The 24,679-nt window shown below is 38.0% G+C and overlaps 1 pseudogene; it reads right to left on the bottom strand.

Annotated features, from left to right (window-relative positions):
* Window positions 1–1,599: 1,599 nt before the first annotated feature.
* The window catches only part of LOC139978530 (complement C3-like), a 74,817-nt pseudogene continuing 51,737 nt past the window's right edge, over window positions 1,600–24,679 (bottom strand).

Genomic DNA, 24,679 nt, shown 5'->3' on the forward strand with positions numbered 1-24,679 from the left:
AAATGAAGAGACAAAAAGTTCAATTTTTTTCAGATTTGAGCAGACTTGTTTCCTTTCCTATGTCCCTATTAAACAACCGTAGTATTGTAACTATTTTATGATCAGAAAAACTATACAAATCTAACGGAATTGCTAATGTAAAGAGACTGGCCTTTATCATCCCTGTAAAGTCAGAACGCGACGGTGTTTATTTCAGTCACGGTTGGCAGCTCTCTTAGGGTTTTAATCCCTACGCGCGATTCACACAGCCTGACAACAAACACCGACGTGCAGTGCTGTCTTCCTAACGTTCAGGCCACCACGCCAGCCTGGTGATTATTGGGTCGAAAAAAATACTTAAGAGTACCAGATTGTTCCAAAACAATGTGATATGAATGCATAAAGATACCATGCCCCAATTGGAGTATTGTACATTTGCACAAAAGTTTAACCGTGAAATAAAAGAAGAGAAAAACAAAGAAAAACAAAAGCACACACAGACACACACAAGACGTAGAATAACCTAACGCAGTGCTTGTTTTGGCATATTTTCAGTCACCACGATCGTTTGAATGCCTTGATGTGGAAGCGGAATGATCAAAGTAGAGATGGTGTCCAAATAAGGAGGATTGGAGGTGACACAAAGCAGTTAAGAATTCTGTGTTTAAAGCTGGATGTTTCTCTGTGCGAGCAGACGGTTCAGTATGCTTAACTTGTTCCTCTTCTAGCTCAAAGTCTAAACTGTCATGATATAGAAATGTGCATACAGGCCAAGCCCTCAAATATCAATGTGGAAATATGATATATCAGTTGAAAACTTCTAGCTATACTTTAGCGGACTCTAAACGTGACGGACTTAGTGTGTAAGATAATGGTCCGACCGAAACATGCATACTTTGGCCTCGTTCTGCAAATTCCGTACTTTCAATTGGTCGTTTTGCGTTCAAACGGATTATATTATACTGAATAGGTACAGAGAGGGTCAAAACAACGTATGCTTCTCTTGCACTTATCATAGTTTTAACAATTTTTTTTGAAGATATTATACTGTGTTAAAATTCTTGAAATAACTGTAGTCGACTTCTGTTTTAAATGACGCGTCACATTCAGTTTTTTTTAAAAATACGAAATCCGGAAGAGAGAAACAGATCGTTTCAATTGTTTAGGAAATGGAAACTTTTAAAGTTTCTTTTGTAGTCTTATTGTCACCTTACTGTGCATTGGAATAGTATACAGTACATAGGTTGTATTATAGAACGTGTACGTACGTTTATGTAATATCTGGTGCGTTTATTAATGCAGTATGGATGCGTAAAGCTTAACCAGCTCACTTACAAGTATACAAGGTTAGAATTAACAGGAAAGCTATCAACATTCTTGAAGCATTCAGAGCAAGGAAATTGTTAAAGAAATATGTCTTTAGCATATAGAATTTGCTATCTGCAGGTTGTGACGAATAACGAAGAGACATATCAGGTTTGGGGCTTTCGGGACGTTTGGGCATTGATAGAAACGGCGAAAGGAAATCGGCGTCTCGGCACCTCAACATGTCGGTTCCTGCCTGAATCATGGAAATTTATATTTACTAGTTTGTAATGAAAAAAAAGCTCATGGAAACAGTTTTTGAGAAACATCACTTTATTGTCAAAGACAAAGCTATATAGCTATAGCATTGTTCGTGGGAAGTTTAGCTACCCACTCTAATACCACTTACACATATTCAAAAGCTCGATTAATTAGTTTTCAAAAAATCATCAAATATCTACTTCAAACTAAGAACTATAAGTATAGTTAATTGATGGCAAATCACTTCATTAAAATTCTTTAGGATGTCTCTTGTTTCAAAGATTTCCACCTTACGGTTGCGATTTGTAATCTCGCTCATTGCTCCCAAAGTGATACAAATCCTTAATTGACCGTATTTCTCATGATTTATACTATTCATGAGATCAAAACAAATGACAGAACGACATACTTATATATAGCATGGCGACATAAGACTTAAAAAACTGCAGATTACTTACTGAAAGCAGATCTCCGTTCTTTTGTTATAAGAGGAAAAGAAATGAAATGAAATCTGGGAAAAGTTGTAAGACATGCTACCCAAGTTTAACTCTAAAATGATGGATCATAACGATTGAAAAAAAAAAGATTATTAATACCACTACCAGCTGCAACATATTCTCTAACTAAGTTTAATTCCACGTTACTGCTTCAGGAATTAAAATCCAAATTAACAGCTACTGCGACCTTCGTGGATGGGTATTCCGACTTCCCTGTGAAATTTATCATTCCAACGTGTCATAATTGAATTGTTGTCAATGACGTAGCGTAACCTACAGGTAAAAACGGAGGTTTAGACGGTTGATGGTAGTATAATGAGATGATGTGATACTGGACCTAAGCACTTGTACTTTACACCCAACAAGTAGTGATTACCATTCACAAAAGTATAATACTTTGTTGCAGTGATTAAGGATTATAGCTGGCAATGAAGCGTCTGGCAGAAGTTGTCCCTTCATGATATCACAATCTCATGTCCTATTGAAGGAAAGCACGTAAAGATATAGCCATGTTACACTGAAACAGAGCCGTTTGCGAACCATGATTGAAGACCACACTGTATTTATATTATACGTGGTGATCCTGGGAACAAGGCAATTTTCCAATGTGTGATATTACTGTTAGTTGAAATGTTACTATCACAAGCATAATAATCATGACTTACTTCAGGAGTATCCCGGTGGTACGAAGTACCACATGTACTTGTTAGCTTATTATCACATATGAAGATTTTGTTTTGAACACTCGACATTGTTGATGGTTACTTATTTCCACCAGACAAACTGTAATTTACTCAAATATATTTATCACACGCTTATACCTTTTCTACTAATCTGCTATCGGGTTGGCCTTGAAATGTTTCAACCAAATGTTTACAATTAGACATCATAAATTCAACAGACAGACAAGATTATGTAGTATGATATTCCCCTAATGTTGCGGTTCATTACTAAAGTAATATAATACACTTTTAATTTACACCAGTATTTTGCCCATATAACCTGTCTATTTGTAAGAAAAGCAGCTACAATATGCTGTTAAGAGACATGTCTTCCCAAATGTGTAAACAAAAATCAACAAAAGACAACCCATCTAATGAAATTCAAGTGCGCCGCTTGTCATCGTTATATATGCTACAGTATTACGTAACATAACATATCATGTTATGCTTCGCTGGTATCTATATACTCACCCTCTAACCGCACCATTCCCGTCTGGTTCTGTAAACTCCAATGTATTACTGCCAATGAACAAGTACTGCCTAAGTCTTAAATCGGGACAACGACAAACACTTCTGAACCAGAACTCACGAGAGTCATTCATATGGACATCTCTTTCATCACCTATGGAATCGAAAGAAAGGGCTTGTAATTAAATATCATTTTCTGTGGAATACTGGAAACATCATACGAATGCCAGCATTAGTTTAAACCCCTGATAGTTGGAATGTATATATTTCTTCGAATATATACAGAAAGTTTGGCGTACATATTGGTTTTGGTTCCTGTGCGATCGAAGTCTTAATTTTCTTGGTTTCCACTTAAGGCTATTGTTGTGTTGAAAGTCATTTTTGTTATCAAGGCCACAACTATACTCACTGCAACGTGGAATTAATTTCGACGTACACTTCTGACTGCAGATTCAGGTTTACAGATTGCTTTGTTATCTGTCGGTTGTTTCGTACAGTATTTCTATAGTAGTAATTGCTAATATTACAGAGGACCATCCAACATACAACGAAGATAATTCGTTGAATGGCAGCAATTAATCACAAATTTATATCAGCAAGTCAATTTTTGAAGAGGACTTATTTACGGTAGTAGTCAGGATTGTAAGCCATCTCCTTTTTTCCAGAACCTTTGCTGTTCTAATTCTCTTAGTAGTGAAGATGCCAAGGTTTGTGATAGCGAGCTTTTAAAGAAGGAATGTAGAAATGCTTTATTTACTTTTAAAGATAATAAGAGCCCAGGGAGTGATGGCTTAACAGCCGAATTTTATAAGTTTTTTTGGGCCATTTACATCCAATCTGGTTACAAATTTCTTCAATTTTTCTTACAATCATGGGACCTTGTCACACAAACAGTCTCGTGGCATCACCACTCTTCTGCCCAATCCAAACAAGGATCTTGCTTTAGTTAAAAATCGTAGACTATAAAATTTGTCCGAAGGCCCTAGTTTTAGAATTAAACGTGTCATCAATAAACTAATCGGTCCGAATCAAACTGGGTTTGTTAAGGGTCGCTTCATAGGAGAAAATATTCGTTGTATTTTAGATACGATTGATTATATGGATACCATGTCGATTCCATGGTGCTTAGTGTTGGTTGATTTTGAGAAAGCGTTTGAAATGTTAGAATGGGCATTTTTGTTTTAAACTCTTAGTTTTTTCAAATGACTTTTCTCGCTGGATTCGTACTTTATGGTTCTAGGACAAAATCCCCCCCCCCCCGGACAAAATCCGCCTGACAAAATCCCCCCGGACAAAATCCCCCCAGCCAAAATCCCCAGCCAAAATCCCCCAGCCAAAATCCCCCCGGACAAAATCCCCCCGGCCAAAATCCCCCCAAATCAAATATCCCCCCGGACAAGATCCCCCCAGACAATATCCCTCTGACCCATACAAAGCCTGTCTGCAACAACCAGATGTGACAGTCAAGGCATGGGTCATTGCACTGGTTAGGGTACCGGTCAGGGGACTAGTCAGGGTACCAGTCAGGGTACTAGTAAAAGGTACAGGTGAGCGTATCTGTGAGGGCTCCTGTTAGGCTACTGTGAGGGTACCGGTCAAGGTACTGGTCATGTGACTGGTCAGGGTACCAGTCATCGTACTGGTCACTGTACCGGTCAGGGTTCCACTCAGTGCACAGGTTAGGGTACCGGTCAGGGTACCAATGAGGGTACAGGTGAGGGTATCTGTGAGGGCTCCTGTTAGGGTACCTGTGAGGGTACCGGTCAAGGTACAGGTCATGTGACTGGTCAGGGTACCGGTCATCGTACTGGTCACTCTACCGGTCAGGGTTCCACTCAGTGTACTGGTTAGGGTACTGGTCAGGATACCAGTCAGGATACTGGTCAGGGTACCGGTTGAGGTACCGGCCGGAGTACGGGCAGGGGTACTGGTCAGGGAGCCATTGAGAGTACCAGTGGGAGTACCACTGATAGTACCAGTGGGGGTACAGGTGGGGGTGGGAACTGGTGGAGGTACCGGATGATGGTACCAGATGACGGTACCGGATGACGTTACCGGGGACCGGGGGCCGGGGGGGGGACCGGGGACACAGGGGAGATCGGGGGAACCGGGATGACGCATTTTTGTAAAGAACTGATGGGATTTTTTTATAGCATGGGGGATTTTGTCCAGGGGGGATTTTGGCTTGGAGGGATTTTGTCCAGGGGGATTTTGTCCGAGGGGACTTTGGCTCGTGGGGATTTTGTCCTAGGGGGATTTTGTCCGGGTGGATTTTGTCCGGGTGGATTTTGTCCGGGGGGTTTTGTCCTGTCACCGTACTTTATATCTCACCGACACTGCTTGTGTGTAACAATGGTTTCTCTTGTCATTCGTTTCCTATTTTCAGGGGAGTTAGACAGGGTTGCCGATTAAGCCCGTGCATTTTTATTTTATGTGCCGAGGTTTGCATTACAAATTTTGAGTAGTCAAGTTATTAGAGGTATTACAATTGACAACAACGAAATTCGTATTCTACAGTATGCTGACGACACGACGCTTTTCCTTGAGGGGATTGAAGCCTCTTTGGTTGAAATAGATAAAACTTTGAAGCTTCTTGAGAGTACTTCAGGGCTAAGTGTAAATTACGACAAAACTTCTTTTCATCCCTTGGGTCCTTTTATAAGGAGAAAACCAAACTTTTTGACATGCATTCCTTTAAATGAACAACTGGTCCAATTACTGTCTTGGGTGTTACTTTGAAGAGGGGAGATGAAAGTCTTTTCCAGCTTAATTGTATTCCCCGGCACTCACGTCTTAAAGGCATTCTTCAAATATTCAAAAAAAAAGGTTAAGCGTTATACGATGATAAATCCTATTGCTAAATGTGGTTTAAATGTAACTCATATATTTCTAGCTGTATCCATAGCTTAAAGTGCACATGGATAAAACGTTATATCGGTTGCAAATACGCTCATTGGGCTTAGTTGTTTGATTTTTTTTATAAGAAATGTAATTTTAACAAAGATGACCAAAAAACCAGCCATGTTTTCATTGACGAAATTGTTCATGCTTGGATAAGTTGTAATTTCTGCGTCCCAAGTGGTTCTTACGTAAATGTCAAATGAGTCAATAAAAGAGATGGAAAAAAAGAGTCTAGTTTTGAAGTGTACAAATGGGGTTACCACCACTAGCATTTTATACCACAAAATAACAGTTTAATATTGTTGTATTAATGTTGAATTTCCTCCATAAATCCGTTTGTAAATGTCTGTTTTATACTGCATAAACATGAACAATGTTAATTGTCGGCACAGCAAGTGGTTAGTCATAGCCTTTACTTTCTGGTTTATTTTCAAGTAATTCGGTCTTTGATAAATGCTGTGTCCAAAAATGTCAGGGCAACGAAAGTTTCTCTTTCGAATGTAACTTAATTAGTGCTACCTAAAAGTTTTTCATTTGGTGAACGAAACTACATTTTTCGTTCTATTTTTAACGTAAATTTCTCCCCACATTTGATCAAATTCTAAATTGTCGGTATCATTTGGATAACACGACACGACGTCGTCGCTCTAATTATTCTCAAAGCAACATTTTGTGTTGAAATTGATACATTTCGCGTAATCTGTAATAACATCCACAAATCTGTGTTTATTTAAAATAAGTCACATCTTATTTGAGAAGAAAATTTATATTTATATGAAACATTGTTTAGGCATCAAAAGCTTTAGAATTCTAGGCAATTTAATACTCCTTTATTTATATTCCTTGGTGGAATGATCGTTGGTAAGAAATTATTCACACTTTGTTTTCAAAATGTCTAGAAGAAGTGGCAGTTGGGTTGTTGGATATGTTAAAAGTAACGAAATAGTCAAGCAAGTCGATTTAATCATGTCTAGTCTCCTTAGCACAAATTAATACAATGAGAGAGTTAAAATAAAAACAAACCATTTGTATTTACCTCTCCTAATTGGATCCAAAATAGTTGCGTTAACGACTTTGCATTCGCCTACTTGTCGTATGTTCGTAACCTTTAAATGATACACTAAACGAAGAACAACAAAAGACATCGAAATATTATGAAAAGCATCTTGGCCATATTTTGAATATACTGCAGGATAAACAAACACCATGGTACTGTCATAATTGTCAATATTTTGTATAGTCAAAACGCTAGTAATTGCTAGTCAAGCTCGAAGTGTGCGCTTCCATGCATGCTATTTATTGCATCATCACTACAAGCATCGGACTAAAGGATAAACTTCAAACAGAATTTTAGTATCAATGGTTTAATATATAAGTCGCATATTCTGAAGACTCATCCACTATAGCAGTAATGGATGTGAGACCATATCTTCTTTGACAAATTAAGTCGAATATTATGATGAATCAACCACTAGCAGTAGTGGATCTGAGACCATATCTCCTTGACAAATTAAGTCGTATATTATGATGACTCCACCACTATAGCAGTAATGGATCTGAGACCATATCTCATTGACAAATTATAGTTGTACATTCTTTCTTGGCCACAAAACACCCACAATAATTGTTGGATACCATTCTAAGCTATTATTTGAGTCATCAGTGTTCCAGAGTTACAGGGACATGGAGGCCGCCAGTACACTCTCCCTCATAAAGACTTAAAAGACCATTCCAGCCAAACTACAAGCATTCATCAAGTAAAAGAAATTAAAGTGTGCTAAATTTGTTTTACTTGTATATAAACAACCATGTGTGGTAAGAATTGTAAGAACATGGAAGCATTTCAATGACATTCCTTACAATCCCAGGACAGGCCTCGTGAGATTTGTGACAGTAGAATAACAAAATATCACAAAAGGCACTTTTCGCGAACCTCAAACGAGCAAAATGGCCGTTTCGACCAAATTTCAACGGGCCATATCTCGAAAACGACATGGAGTATGACTTAACTTTTTTGTGTGTGTTCATTTGGGACATACTTAATCATTCTGATGAAGTTAAATCAAAATCTGAGAGGGTCACCTGGGAACCACTGGTTGATTTGACATAGAATGACCTCTACAGCAGTAATGGATCTGAGACCATATCTCCTTGACAAATAAAGTCGTGTATTCTGATGACTCAACCACTAGCAGTTGTGGATCTGAGACCATATCTCCTTGACAAATTAAGTCGTATATTTTGATGACCCCACCACTTTAGCAGTAATAGATCTGAGACCATATCTTCTTTGACAAATAAGGTCGTTTATTCTGATGACTCAACCACTATAGTAGTAATGGATCTGAGACCATATCTCCTTGACAAATTAGGTCGAACATTCTGATAACTCAACCACTATAGCGGTTATGTATCTGAAACCATATCTCCTTGGCAATTTAAGTCCTATATTCTGATGACTCAACCACTATAGCAGTGATGTATCCTCGACCATATCTCCTTGACAAATTACAGTTTTTAAGCAGGTTATTTTAAGTTCATAAAAGGTCTGTTTTTTCTTTCAGCTTAGTCACGTTTTAAAGAAAAAAGAACATCTTTTATGTGTCCTAGACTCTGCCACTTTGACTGATGTTGAAAGCGGCATTTCTCAAAAATTAAATTTCTAATGTTTAACTAAATAGTCTTGCCTATAAGACAGGCTTACAGCATATCAATATTAATTTTGTGCCCGACAGTCATCCTTTTTCTCATGGATGATTGCGCTGCTTAAGCTGCCATTTTTTGTAAAATCATAAATAAAGGTTGTATATATGAGAATAGCACACGCAAGGAGATCTGGTTACCAATTGTCACTAGTATAAATATTGTGGATTCCGTTATGAAATAACAATATTGAAATACAAAAAAGTAAGCAAAAACCAATGTGTCCAGACAATAAAGAGTTTTTCAATGAATGACGAACCTCTTTGTATCTAGTAGTAAAAGGATAACAACAATGCAATACTCGTGATACTAATGAGGTTCAATAACTGTTATACTGTAACGAAAATTATATTGCTTGTTTATTTCATCTCTTACTCGTTGCCTTTGGTATAACGTAATAGTGCTTGGAACACTGGCTTTCAGCTAAATTGTTGTTCTGTTGTTTTGCCGTTATGGTCGGGTTATGCAATTCCGCTGAATGCTGACTTCAGTGGTACATTTTTTTTACGTATATTTTTTTTACGTACATCTGTTTTTATACCAGTAGAATACTGGCCGGGTCACATTGAGCTGTATTTGAACACGGCAGTCCGTTAGTTTCATAATGCTGAGTAAATCTTGCGAGCTGCTCGTTTATTCACCAAATTACTCATGCAATTACTCAATCTTCTGACTACCATTTCTGTGTGAGTGCTTGCTCGCTAACTATTAGTTTATTGTGAGTAGTTGCTTGCTCAATCAGTCGTTACAGTTACCCGTGAGAAGTAGTTACTCATCAAAATTTACCTGTGAGTATCTTTTCGCTCACTATGAGGTGCTAGTGAGAAGTTGCTCACTTGCTCACTGTCATACTCATGAGAAGTTGCCCACTGTCTTAATGCTATCTACTAAATAAAGATTTTCGATTACTCACTGTTAGAATAAAGAATTTACTCGGGAGGAGACTTAATTTCTCACTTGCTCATGGTTGTGTAGTTAAGTTTGTGTTGAATACTAAGACTGCTCACTCTTTGGTTCTGTCAAGTTAATCTAGTTGGTCACTATGCATTTAACAAAATAGATTAATGGTAAGGTATTGCGGCTCGTTTGCAGACTCGTTTCTCACGTATCTCTCCCTGGTCCAACCATTCAATGAACCGAGGAGCTTTACGAGACATCTCCACTTTTTCCTGGTTTCTCACATGCGCTGTGTTGAAACGGTTGACTTTCAGCGAGCGTTGCAACACCAACAACCACTTGGAGATTGTTTTTATTGGTAGATGATGATAATGAAGAGAAGTATTATTAGTTTGAAATAAAATTTCATATCAGATTTCTAATACTGCTGTGTAGCCCACGGCCAATGTCGATGCTGTGAGGTTTGCGCACAATGTCTTCAGTGATGATGACAATTAAGGCATATCTCAGACAGATGAAATGATCCTGTGTCAAAATATACTTTACCATATGTTTGAGCACTAACACACGCAGCGTCCAACAGGTCCTGAGTATCCGGTCTATCAACACAAGGAGGGCATTCACCTTAAAAGAAGATAGAAGAAGATGTTGCAAACACGTAATCCCAAAGAATGGTTCCGTGACAAGTGAGCTTCATAATTCGTGAATGAAATCACTCCTAGAAAAGACTGATCATTTCGAACACTTTTAATCGAATTCTCACATGTTTGCAGTTAAGAGTTTATTAAATATTTGGGTTAACTTTACACCGAGGGGTAGCAGTTTACATCGATCATTATCAAAATGTTTAGCTTTGATGACAGAATGATATTCTAAGCACTCTTCATTTGCAAAGCTTTTAGAATTAGAATAATCTTGTTGGTTCAATTGATCGATTCAGCTCTAAAGGTGGCGTTAAAAATAGATCCCCACACTAATTGAACAGGGCGACAAAATGTGTGTAAGTATAGGGGACTACCATATAGAAATTCATGACTTCCTAGTATAGAATGTGACATGAAGAGACTGAAGAGAGGGACACGAAGGGAGGGCCATTTCAAGTGTTGCAAGCATGTTGTCACAAAAATGGTCAGAAAACTAAATATAATCCAGTCTTAAACATATATTTTTGTCTATATTTGTTTACTTTTCTCAGTTTAATCAAGTCCTGCTTCTGGAAAAAAAATTTTTTTTGAAGGATTATTGTGACCTACAAAATTGAGAAATATAGCACCATTTTGCATCTGAGCATTACTTAACTTCAAAACAAAATATGTCAATGGGGAGGGGGACACCCACTCCCCTTAAACACCTCTCCCATGACGGCGATCACTTTGTTAGTAACATATCAATGAATAATGGGCCGGTCTAGGTAAAAAATGCCCGGGCCGGTTTTAAGACCCAGTCCGCTCCTGCATGTTGTGGAGTATTGCCCCAATATTTTTTCTTTGCTTGTAGGTACCATTATTGTACAAGTTGGATTATACAATGGAAGTATGCACATCTCGTAATTAAGCTACCAACTCTGTTAACGACGTGAATTGTATTTTTCAAGTAGACATAGAAGAGATCGTGGTACATCATAATGAAGCATATTGTTCCAGTTTTTCTTATTTCTTAATGTGCTTGCGTTACAAGTCATGATAAAAAGAAGTGTAACAAAATGTAGTCTAAAAAAATTGTTTTGATTACGGGATGAACATTTACTCCCAGAAGGTATCTTTATCTAGGTAATAAACTGATGTCATGGTATAGGACTTTTCGCGAGAACTATATTCGAGGTACATGCAGACAACCCCCCCCCCCCACCCTTCCTCCTCACGTGCCCGCCTCCATCATTACAGATGTAACCGGAGAAATTAATTTCATGGAATATAATCCCTGAATGATACAAACATTTTATAATATTTTAAATTGTGTGTTATTATATTTTAAATTGTAAGAGAGTATAATGACTTGAAAGGTTCGCATCAGGATTGTGCCCGTTAGAAACACAATGGACAATTCATAGAATCGATGTACCTCCCCACAACCGGACTAATTACCCACTAGAGTAGAAAATTACGTTGGAATGGCTTTAACCTGTCGGTTAGGATAGTCAGTGGATCCCATGAGGATGTTTCATAGGCCTAGTGTCACACGAGGGGTACAAACCTGACTTTACATCACACATGAAATAAATTTCTATCAGCTCAGCCTTTATGACATGGATCGACTTACCTGAAATACAAGAACATGGGTCATCGTTACATCGTTCTTCTGTATAGAATTGTATGCACTCCTCATCTATAAAAGGACAGATTGAAAAGATCATAAAAACAATTATGAAAACTCACTTCGAAACTAATGTGTGATGTTAAGGTATGCATATATGATATGAACTAGATGCTGTTTGTTGCATAAGTTGCCAGTTTAAGCATGGTCAAAGTTTAACAGCGAACATGCTTTGCGCAGGCTCTGAAAGTGAACAATTCATTATCATTATTCAATGCTGTAGCCTAATTCAAGACCTCTATAGAACTCTTGGAGACGTTTGAATAATTTGTGTAACAGCTGCAACGGACATTGCAAAGTTACACCTGTGATGTCATATACGATCTGGAGTAATGATATGAATTAATAGCATTCGATATGCAGATGATATGATTCACGGCCTAAAAACATAAGACATTAAATGTGTTTTTTGGAGTATATGTCTACATAACTCACATTTGCAAGGGAACCAATGTTCAAACACACGGTTAACTTAGCCGAGTTTGTGCATGTGCGTCATTACGATTTTTACAAAATGCAGGCCTATACTTCTCTATACGTCAGAACGCTATACATTAACCTACATATATCCGTATATAAAGGCGGGTCACTTACCCGGCACAATATGGAAGGACCTTTGGTTACATTTTATGAACACAATGATGTTTATAAGGACAAAGATAGTTCCTTCTTCTTGCTAAGAGTATTTGGCAGTATCGTTCGGAAATAAAGGAAACATTTACTGAATTGGATTTGAACGTGAAAGCTGCTGCTGTTTATTACTCAAGAAGACATATTTGCATAATGTATGGGATTTCTCGATTGTGGTTTTCGCATTCTATTGAGATGTGGAGCTTTCAGCTCAATGAAGTTGGGAAGTGCATGGATAGAAAGATTAAAACACCATGTAAGGTTATAAGCAAATATGAACTCGAACCTTATGCCTGATAACGATACATTGGCATTGTATTCCATGTGTAGGTACTGAGCTGAAAGGAACAGAAGCAATGCACAGATACATTATACTTAAAATCAGGAAAAATCATCACGCTATATAAGAATTATTAGTTACAAACCTGGATCGTAATAGTCATACACTCTAACAGCTGCGTTATGCATGTTGGTGGCGGTGAATGCACGCTTAGCCTTAAATTCAAACCTTACAGAGCCTTCGCGTTGTATGGGAAAGTAATCAGTATAGAAAATAACTGAACGGTCGGATTCTTCATATCTTGCGACAAAGCTATTCTCTTCTACGACCTGCAATAGGTGAACAAATTGCATGGATGAAGTTAACATATAGTTCAGATAATGTGATCACGTATTATAGTTGTATCCATAAATACTTACACAAACACTTACAAATATTAATTATTACAGAGATAACGACAAATATTAGTAACACGAAAGAAATAATTGACAAAATATTAACCTCGCTTGCAGATGTGTGATTTGATTTATAAAAGTATTATCACATTTTCAATTATAGCAATCATAACTAAAACTAAAACAAAGATAGACATGCCATCAATAACTGAAACTAGAGCCGTTCCTGAGTAGCTGTCCATGGGTTGCAGCAATTTGTCATTGAGTTGAAGTTCGTTTGATTTGACTTATTGGACAAGATGGAAATTTTATGGTATGACTATAGGCAGTCATAAGTCCTATAGATCGACATTATCATTTCTGATGAGTTGCGCACAACTGACAGTTTCTCGTTTGCTCGTTGTTTCATTCAAGTTCTATGATTGTGATTTGAAGAAATCGGCATATGTCAAATTAAATTGGCACCTGACATTTTATAGCAACTTTTTAAGAGGACTCTGTCACATGTCATACCATTACGCTTTTGATTGGGAGAAACTGCCATATGTACGAGAAATCTACATGTGTTAAATTAAATTCACATTTTTTTTTAGGTTTCTCGCTCTCTTAATGGAGAACACTTGTCACATGTCAATGTGTAACTTTCTTGACTGGAAGTAAACTGTCATTAGTGAAATATACTTGGCATTTGTCAGTTTCTCGCTGTCTCATACGTCGATTTCAGAACCAATGGCACTCTATAGGCACAACATAAACGTTGATACACGTTCCATATGATCATGTTTAAGTATTTATTTACATTCCAAAACAATGATACTCCAAATAATACCTTATCTGTATTATATCAGAGGCTGAGTGTGTTTCGCAACTTGATTCATCTTTATATTCCACTCCTCACCAGATTAACTGAATAACTAATACAATGTTACATACAAAAAATGTGATGTCATTTATCTCAAGCTTCAAACTGTTTTCGCAATGATCAATAACAACGCCAGATTCTGATGTCAGTATATCGTATACAAAGACATGCTAATGTGTACTATTCGTAGGCCTAAAGGTTATCTTTACATGTGTTTGTTGTGGATATCTCGATATTTTTAAACCCTTGTCATGCAAAAAAAAAAAAATACTTGAAACGTAAACCATCATGAGTACAGTCTCTGCTCAAGCAACTAGTTCAAAGACGGTAGAACGTTTTAAAATTGTAGGACTGCTGATTTATTCATATTTCTGTAGTTTGAGGAAATTGCCGAGGACATTTTTTAAAACAGGCTTGTCGAAATATGGACAACGGTATACTCTCACTATTAATGAGATGTTTTAAACATATACGCTGGTAAAAACATTGCTTATGCAGTCATTAATCAAACAATGATATCAATACTGCTGACGCAATACTGAACTTCATGCCTCTGAAGAAAATATTACAAAAGTAAATTGACATCGGTTGATTTTGTCATAACGAGTAATGATCAACAGTACCTTATCGCAGCTCTTCTTATCTGGAATAAAACCCGTGAGGAGTCCAAAATCTATAATACCCATGCTGGTTTTGGTGTCGCCCAAATAGCTACAAAAGTCAGAACGTAGTATGAATGATTTAGTTGGAGGAAGTAACTTGTTTATAATTAACACCGCTACACAGAAACAATAGAGATTTGCATGGTGTCATATATATAGTTAAAGTGTTGTCGGATTGGATAGTAGGCTAACTACTAATTTATCAACTAAATGAGCCTTATCCGAACAAATCATTTGCCTCTCAACCAAGACACTTAATGCTTTGAATTCTTACTAATCGAGAAACGGGATTACATTCTACTTATTGCAATTTTAATTAAATATTCCCAACTACTGAATACGTAGTTTTCTATTCCACAACCATCATGTATATATATATATATATATATATATATATATATATATATATATATATATATATATATATATATATATATATATATATATATATATATATATAGACAGATAGACAGATAGATAGACAGACAGACAGACAGACAGACAGACAGACAGACAGACAGACAGACAGACAGACAGACAGACAGATAGACAGATAGACAGATAGACAGATAGACAGATAGACAGATAGATAGATATATAGATATTAATATAGACAGACAGACAGACAGACAGACATACAGTTTGTTTGTTTATATATCTCAATGACTTACGAAACTTCGATGTTAATTAATAGCTCGTCGTTCACCAGGTATCGTATTACTTCATACCGGGGTTGATCCCGTTTAATTATCCTGGTAGAGATGACTATATCAAATGGACACAGATTTCTCCTATCGTTACTATCTTCGTAGTATTTCACTTCGACCTATAGTGGAATATATTTGTAAATAATCAATCCATCGCGCACAAAAATATCATATTCACCAATGAAGACAGTAGTTTGGATGGGCAAATAATGATATCACAAGCTTCAATAGATTATTTATGGTGCTTTTCATCATCGCCGTCATATCTTTCCTAACAGAGCCGTATAGATACAGTTCTAGATCATATTGAGCGTGATTTATACTTTTTACAGATCTCCAAAGATTTTGGAAAGCGCTTAACATACCTCAACCTATGTGATGGTTGTGAAACAAGCTTGAAAAGATGTCGTTTTCAAAACTTACGAGAAAAAATTGTTTTAAGTCCAGTATTTTTAATTTCACTGAAGTTCAAAGCCTAACAAATTTGGCGGAAGTGGTTGAAAATACCTTAAAGAAGCTATTTGGTTGGTTGACGACCAGAAAAGTGAAAAGTTGCCAAATGAACGAACGAACATACACTGTAGCTTGTCAAGTTTCGAGGAAACTAGAAAGGGCTGGTATGGCTGTTAATTAAGGACGTGTCTGGAGATCCCAAAGGTTTGAACAAAAGCGAAATACATAAACAACATATTACGTAATACGCAGCACACCAACATACAAAACCTGACAGTCTGAAAAACGTCATATCGTCTTTATATGAAGTTGACGAAAATATAGCAAGTTTTCTTCCAACCAAGTTATAACCAACTGTGATTTGGAGCTCCATTTCAATTCGATAGTAGATGATAGAACATGGTCCAAAGAAGTAGAAACAAATGATATAACTGCAACATGCATTTGTAATATTACGGTACGTATACATATATTTGATGCGACGCCATCTTCTCGCTATTTAAAAATATTAGGTTTATCATAAAATTACCACCAAGTGAGCAGTTCATTAGAGTAAATTACTTGTATCATACAATGCGATGATGTATAACCTCCACTCCAACCAGTGGCGGCGGAACCGGGGGGGCAAATGCTAGATAAGCCCCCCCCCAATATTTACCAAGGCTCCGAAACGTACATCTGCCCATTTTTCAATGCATACTTGTCGATCTGTCCGATGCACACGTATACTCTATAGGTGTAATAATTTTAGTAATTGCTGGGGGACCCTCGGCCCGTCCCTTGGCTATAGACCACATTGTCACCCCAACCGCGTCTTCACGCCCCGTGAAAAGTGGAAGCAGTGAGTGTGAGTACCGGTAAGCGTAACACAACTTCGTCTTAGGCCAATGACTTGCCTCATTTCAGCCAGTTCTCCAACAACCCCCCTTACTTAGTGGTGGATCGAGCGACCATATATACAGTCAGGGGCGGATGCCCCCCCCCCCCCTGATGGACTCAAATGGACTGCTGGCGCCCTTTTCAGCTTTTCACTACTTTTTACTTATTCGCGATTTTTGACTATTTTATTGAGCTCTCATATACCTATTGACATTTGTCATATTCTGTCGGTGTATTTTCCGACAAAATGGCGACGACACCTATTTATTCTCCGTTTATCTGCAAATTAGCAAGGCCCGGAAAGGGTCATTTCCTGCAATCTCGGGAGTATCTTTACTCAAAAATTTTCTGTACGCTCCGCGCCACCCTTTGGTGGCGCTCCGCTTAGATAGTGTCGAAAGCGCCCCTACAGACCATTCTTGCCCCCCCCGACCAATACCCCTAGCCGCGCCACTGCCCTTACTACACTCAAAAACGTCTTTGCGAGTACACTACGAGTAATAGCTACTCTCTTAAAACACCATCGAATATACAAATTACAATGTTTTTACAGACTTTACGTGCAATCTGAGAAATTGCAGGCTTGAGACCCATATTTTAGGGCCAGGTATTCACAGCATAAAACACTCGGGAAGTGCCGTTTCCGGCCATCTGGGAGTTTGAAAAAACCCAAAATTTTCTTGGACGCTCCGCGCCAACCGATGGTGGCGCTCCGCTTAGATAGTCTCCACACATTAGTCCCCCCCCCCCCCCCCAATAATGGTTCCGTTCCGCCGCGCCTGACTCCAACCAATCTAATTTAACGTGCTAAAATACTTTCCAAATATATACTTGCTAACATTTACCTCAAAATGTGATGCTTACACAGTGTTTTTCACGTCACACCATGCTATGGTATTCAAAATGACGTGACATTAACTTTACACATAACTAACATAGTGCGAGTCTTTAAATTGTTTCTCAGGCTTGTGAAATTGATGTTTTTCGGGATTGGTTAAATCTGATGAGTTGACACTTCTCACATGCTCCGCAACGTAAACATTTGTCTCTTGTTAATGAAGAAATCCAATCTATGATTCGGTAGTTGTAACTCAGTCTTGTTCACAATTAATTATAAAATAAATTTGATAAAACGTTTCAACAAAGCTTACCTCTGCAATTTATCTCTTGTTTACAATGTCGATTTATGTTTAGGCGGTACGTTATAATAGAGATACAAGTTCAAAAAGAAATTCTTGCCGTACATTTAATGTTCCAATTCCAACTCCTTGCGTTTTCACCACAAGTTGGTCTTTAATGTTCTCATTCGATACCTAAAAAAAAATCAAGACAATCAGCTATTACAAGTAATATTGATATGAACTTTATATCCTTTGACATGTCACTTGATTTCCACGATTTACATGTGTGTGTGTTAGAATTCCGTAAATGTGATTAATATATATCAAAATAAAAAATTCTAATAACATGTACCTCTACTGTCTTCTGAAGTAAGACATCTTCATTTTCCAACTGAAATATTGTCTCGAAGCCATTCGCACCTGATATGTTGCAGTGAAGATTCAAGTCACCTCCTACGCTGAGGGCTGAAAACTCCGAAAGAGATTGCAGGGCGATGACGGTGTCCTGGATAAATCAGATGAATATAATCATTAAATCCTGTCATTATGAAACGCTTAATGTACTTGTCTAGTAAAATCAACACCAAATTGACAGACATTAGTTTGGGACCGACAAGAATCGTTAAACAAATTTTAGCCATAACACCTAAACGTGCTGTAAGGGAACAGCATTCTTGAATAGTAACAATGATAATTATCCAGTGTTGGGTTAGTGGCATAACAACGGAATGTACAGCAATATACATGGGCCCTTAAAGCAGTGCAAATTCATCCAAACTTAATCATGGTTTGGGAACCAATCCACGGTTTAAGGAACCTAACCACTGTGGTTTGAAAAACTAACCGTGGTTTGATAACATATTCCTGCAGCTGCCCGTACTCTGAAAGTGTTTCTGCCCCTCACATAGGATGCCTCCACACCAGTGCTAACTATTTCAGGAGGATTATTTTGTATTAATTTGTATTAAAAAAGTTCGTTTTGTTTACTTCACAAAACGTCTATTCTCGTTTTATTTTCACAAGTAGTCGAAAGTTTGTCGTACCAAGTCACACTTTCGATGAAATACTGAAAAGTTGTAGCTTCCTACGCCACTTCCTTGTAACTTGTCTACATGTTTTCAACACAACCTAAACATTTAGTCAAGCCATTCCTCTTAAAGTGTAACCTTTATATGTTGCATATACGAATGAGCTCTGTCGTGGTATGAACCGTATTGAGACAATTTTGCTAACCAACTATGCCTTTTTGCAGGCAAAAAAAAGGCCATGTTAAGAACACGTCAAGTAGATGTGATAAACTCAGTGAAAGTGATAAAAAACGGAATAAATTAGGAGGTTTCCAGTTAAAATATTGGAATTCTTGAATCGCTCATCTTACTTGTGTTGAAACAAATCCCCCACCATAATTTTGTTGCGTCGATAACCAGTTTGCAATATCTCCAGCATATGTGAGTTCACCAAGTTCGATCTGTGCCAAGAGAGCGTACCCAGTCGTCTCGACGGAAAGAGCTGAAGGACGGCGTTGAGGTTGCCCATCCTGTTGCTGGATGTCTTCACCCCAGGCACGAGAAATCGTTACTTATATAAAGATAGGTCGAAATGATGAAGACAATTATTGTATGCCTCATAATTTGCAGATTTAAAATTCAACAACACACTATTGTTACACATGAAATAATGTTTATCACACTTTTTTCTTATTAAGAGAGGTGGGGAGGAGGGGATCTTATTTTGTTTACAAAGATATAGTCGTATAATACGGCTAGAACTTGCATTATTAGGTTCATCATCACACGAGGCCATTATGTCTTATTATGGAAAATCTACTGACAAACGTATACACATTTTTAAAACTGTCAAAAGATCTATCTATCTTTTCATTCTTATACCATTCATTGTTTTCTAAAAGTCTGTAGCTGTCGTGGCGGATGTTCACGCTGATGATAAGAATATCTTCGCTGTATAGAGGTATCTTTGTATTGATCTAATTTAATTAAGTAAAAGTACTTTGTCGAGAGATGTACGCAACGTTCATGCCGTTGACAGTGCCTCAGCTCATATATACATCGTTGAGGTTTACCTGAATGTTCTTGTGAACTGGTTTAAGGAAAATTGTTCTGGGTTTAAGATGCCGTGGAAAACGTCTTGGAAAAATGCAGTTGATACCAGGGTCTTCTTATATGTAATTCTGTCTCCATTTTTCTTATCATTTCTAATTTCTCACTTTTTAATGCGTTTCTTTCAAGATTCTTTTACCAATTCTTGTTGCTTGATTAATTAAACTCAAAGACTTGCTTTCTTAACGTCCACCTATTTTGAATTCGGTTCTCTAATGGGTTGCAATAGACGTGTGGGTTTTAGTTGTTCTTATAACACAGATAGAAAATATCAGGTTAGTTTTTGTCTTACTTTACAACCACAAAATTATTCACTGATATTCCGGGAGGGGGTATTGATGTTGTTTCGTAATAAATGATATTAGTAGACTCCTCCCCTTATAGTATTATAGTATTATAATATTATTTTGTGTTTTTCGCGAGGTTACGTGTCCATCCTTACTTGGGTATGGTTGGTGGTGCTGGTGACGTATGATCCTACAGGGTGTGGACGACAGGTAATTATGGGATAGGTGACTGGGAATATGAAAATTATAGGAAAGATGACGGGGAATATGAGACCTATATGATAGGAAGCAAGAAGGGGAGAAACAGGGGAGGGTGTTCAAAACATTGAGAAGTTGAGAGGGTCGGCGAGAGAAAGAGAGAGTTGTTAGCAGAGTAGAGAGCATAAGAGGTACATATGAGGAGGGAGAAATGTTCAGGATAGAAAGTGACCTTGTAGGGTGGGGGTTTGGAAAGGGGGAGAGCTACATCAGTATTATTCTTTTACAAAGGAACTACTAAATTCCGTTAAGTTTGTTTAGCTAACGACAATGAAGTACAATGAAGGAATCGTTGTTCAACACCATAATACTTTTAATATCATAAAATTTCATAATTAAATCTACGAAGGAACCGTTGTTGTATACCGTAGTAATTTATATAATATTGTCATTATTCTATCCATTCTTTCATGGAGCGCTATGTTTGTTTTATATATTGCATTAAATGTACGATGAAGTCGTCTGAGGTGAGGGCAACACCTTCCCAGCTTAATACTTTTTATTATTTCGAGGAAAGCTCATAACTTCTTCTATACCATCTATAAACCCGGGGTAGGGAAACACGTATAATCTGGAATAAGACAGTACCAGTGATGGGACTACGAGATCGTCGACGCTAACTTCCGGAACGGAGAGAAATTCTTTGAACTCTTAAACTAATCAAGCGCTGGACATTTTACTGTTACCATTTGTGTGTGTGCGTGTGTGTGTATATGGGTGCGTGTGTTTGTTTATTCGGATAGTTTTAATATTCTTTGGAGGAAACCTGGGATATGTAAGGAGTCTCCCGTGAGCAAGTAATGTGTGAGTTCGATATACCTTTATTTCACATTATCATTTCACTGTCATATCATTCGTTACAAGTCAGTATACAGAAAAGTTCAACTTACTATCGATACAATATGTAAACTGGAAAAAGGTTACTGTGTGGCTTACCATCCCCGCGATTCTACAGTGATACTTCACATATTCACGTTATACGGTTCAAAGTCACCTGTACTTTCTTAAAGATTTACCGGTCTGAGTTACGGCGTACAATTGTTAAGATGCTTTCATTGTTTCTCAGGGTAACCGGCTACATTGAGCAAAGCACATTCCTACCTTTAAATGAGAACGTGTGAGCATGATAACGAAATGTTGAATTCACATATTTACCAGAGCATGAATTAGTCTGTATTCCACATAATTATAATGTTCTCTGCTGCTCACAAATTCTTTTTATCCTTTCTATAGATATCTTACCTGGATCTTGGACGGCGTGATCATTTAGCATAACATTGGCATCTACACGCTTGTCACTATCCATTAAAGCTAAGGCATAGGTCACTACAGCAATTACATATGGTCGTTGAAGTCCAGCAAGTTGACTCTCCAAGTAATACGTGGCTCGGTCCTTAGCACAAAGTAGGTCTGGGATCTAAAATAATTAAGAAAAACAAACAAGTAAACTATGTTTTTGATAACACTCACTAACAGGTTAACTTTTTCGATGTGACTGTTCGCAAGGAACACGGTTCTCTCGATCTCTACAGACTTATACACCGAGCCTACAGACGCAAACCAGTATTTCCATTCATTAAAGCTGCCATCCCGTCACTGCAAGTCTGGAATTGCCTACAGTCAAGCACTTCGTCTTCTTCGCATTTGCTCTAACAATTCCTCTTTCATTCGCCATACAGATGCTTTGGAAAAACACTTACTGCCAGGGGCCATAGTGCCAGAAGGGTGTGTGAAGCTATTCAGAGAGTCCGCTCCCTTTCCAGATCATCTACTTTGGCAGTGAAGAACAAAAAGGGAAGAGGTTGCGACGAGCTCCCCCTGGTTGTTACTTCCACCCAAATCTTCCTCCTCTTCAGCAAATCACCTCTAACAACCACAACATTCTCCGCACTTCAGATAGACTCAAACGAGCCGTCCCTGAAAAACCCACCATCGCCTACAGACGACCACGCAACCCACGAGACCTTCTAGTGCGTACTGCTGTTCAACCTCTAACATCTAACTCTACACCCATTCAGCATGGTACTTTCAAATATGATCGTACTTCGAGATGCATCATCTGCAGCCACCACATTGTTGAATCCAATTCCATCACCAGCCACAGAATGCAACTCACACACAAGACTAAGTGTCACATTACTTGCACAACCACTAATGTCATATATCTGATCTCTTGTAGAGATTGCGGCATCCAGTATGTTGGCGAAACCAAAACCACCCTCAAGAAGCGATTCTATGGTCACAGATCCACAGTCAACACCATGAAGACTGAGATTCCAGTTGGAGAACATTTTAACCTTCTCAACCATACCATTAACGACATGTCCCTACAGGGGATTGAATCCTTAGGTAGCCGTCCTGACCTAGTACGAATCAGCAGAGAGAGGCTGTGGATGCAACCCCTTCGCACCATTCAACCTCATGGGCTCAACATTCAGGAAGGACACGACTAACTTTTCTTCTGTCCCCCTCCTTCTCCCCTCCCCCCATCACTCCTCTTCTCATAGCTCTCTTCCACCATTTTTTCCACACCTTTCTGTCTTTGTCCTTCTCCATGCAGTTCATTCCTCACCTCCTTCCCTTAATCGTTTCTTTGTCCCTCCTCTGTTAATCTCCTCCTTTTCCCCCGTTGGTTTCTTTCTTTCTTCTCTCCATCCCGTGTCTACTAATCTCCTTACATTTACCTCTTTGTGGTCACCATGCTCATTAACCTGTCTGCATTCTGTGTTTTTTATTGTCCTTTCTGTTACTGTTACTTGTCATTTAGCCTTTGAAGAAGATCCTGCTACGATCGAAACGTCAGGCAAACTTACTTTTACACATATGTTTTCACTTGTTAGGATTTCCTTATATTTTACGGTACTAGCGTTACGGCATTTGTATAGTCTATTGCACGTAGTTTAGTGTACGCAATAGCCAAGAAATGTAGTGTTTTTATTCATTTAATTTCCAGCAGTTTTGTTTTAAGAAATAAAATTTACCCACCGTATTATAGACTTTAAAGGCATTGAAGACTCGCCCCAAGCCGCGTGCGGCGATCTGAAAAAGTTAACTTTCTGTTTCTTGCAAGTGACGTTTTGTCCGTGTCGCTACAAAATGCAGACAGCAATGAAACGTGATACCTTAATTGTTATCGATGAGATGTCCATCGCTGTATCGTGTGTATACTGTGTTGTGGGTATTGACCGCAGCTGTATGTACTGACTGTACACTAGTGTCTAATTACCGACGGTAGCAAGCTGTGTGTGTTTTTTCTGGGATCGATTGTGGTGTTTAACACTTCAGTTACACCTCATTCGAAACCAGGTCAAATTACCGGCACAAGACGTTTCTTTTTGCACGAGTCTTTACACCCTTGAAAGTTAAATATTAAATTAGTTAACCACACGTTTTCGGTCATTTTCGTACGTTTTCAAGTTTGACAAAGTTTGAAACTTTACCGCCTATAAATTTTTACCGTACATTAGTGCACTGTAGGCGTACAGAGACTTATATTTTACATTTGATTTCAGGGTTCCAGTAATTTTGTCATTTGGTATGTGCATAGTGCCAAAATTTGATATTTTAGGGTACTTGACCTTTGAATTTATGACATCATAAGTCACAGTGGCACTACATCTGATGCCCATTCACATGCACATCCACCAAGTTTGAAGTCAATTGGTCTTACGGTTTAGAAGTTCGTGACACACGCAAGCACACACATTTCTTTTTACCCCCATCTCAAAGAAAGTCCACCCAATGATAGTGTGTTGTCTTATGGTACCCTCAATTAGTCCGTAATTCAACTTACCATGATTCAATTCGGTGTCTCAAGGGTGTGAGTTGATCAGCAACAAGTACCATGTTTGTCGATAGAGTACAAATTTTCATACGCAGTTTAATACACGTGGGGCTGAGATAAATAATATAAGTAAGGTAATGAGGGGGTGAGGCGTGGATTGCTGAGAATTTGCCGGTAAAATTATCAAATAAGTTTTCT

This window comes from Apostichopus japonicus, chromosome 13 (assembly GCF_037975245.1).
Source record: "Apostichopus japonicus isolate 1M-3 chromosome 13, ASM3797524v1, whole genome shotgun sequence".
Taxonomy (NCBI): Eukaryota; Metazoa; Echinodermata; class Holothuroidea; order Aspidochirotida; family Stichopodidae; genus Apostichopus; species Apostichopus japonicus.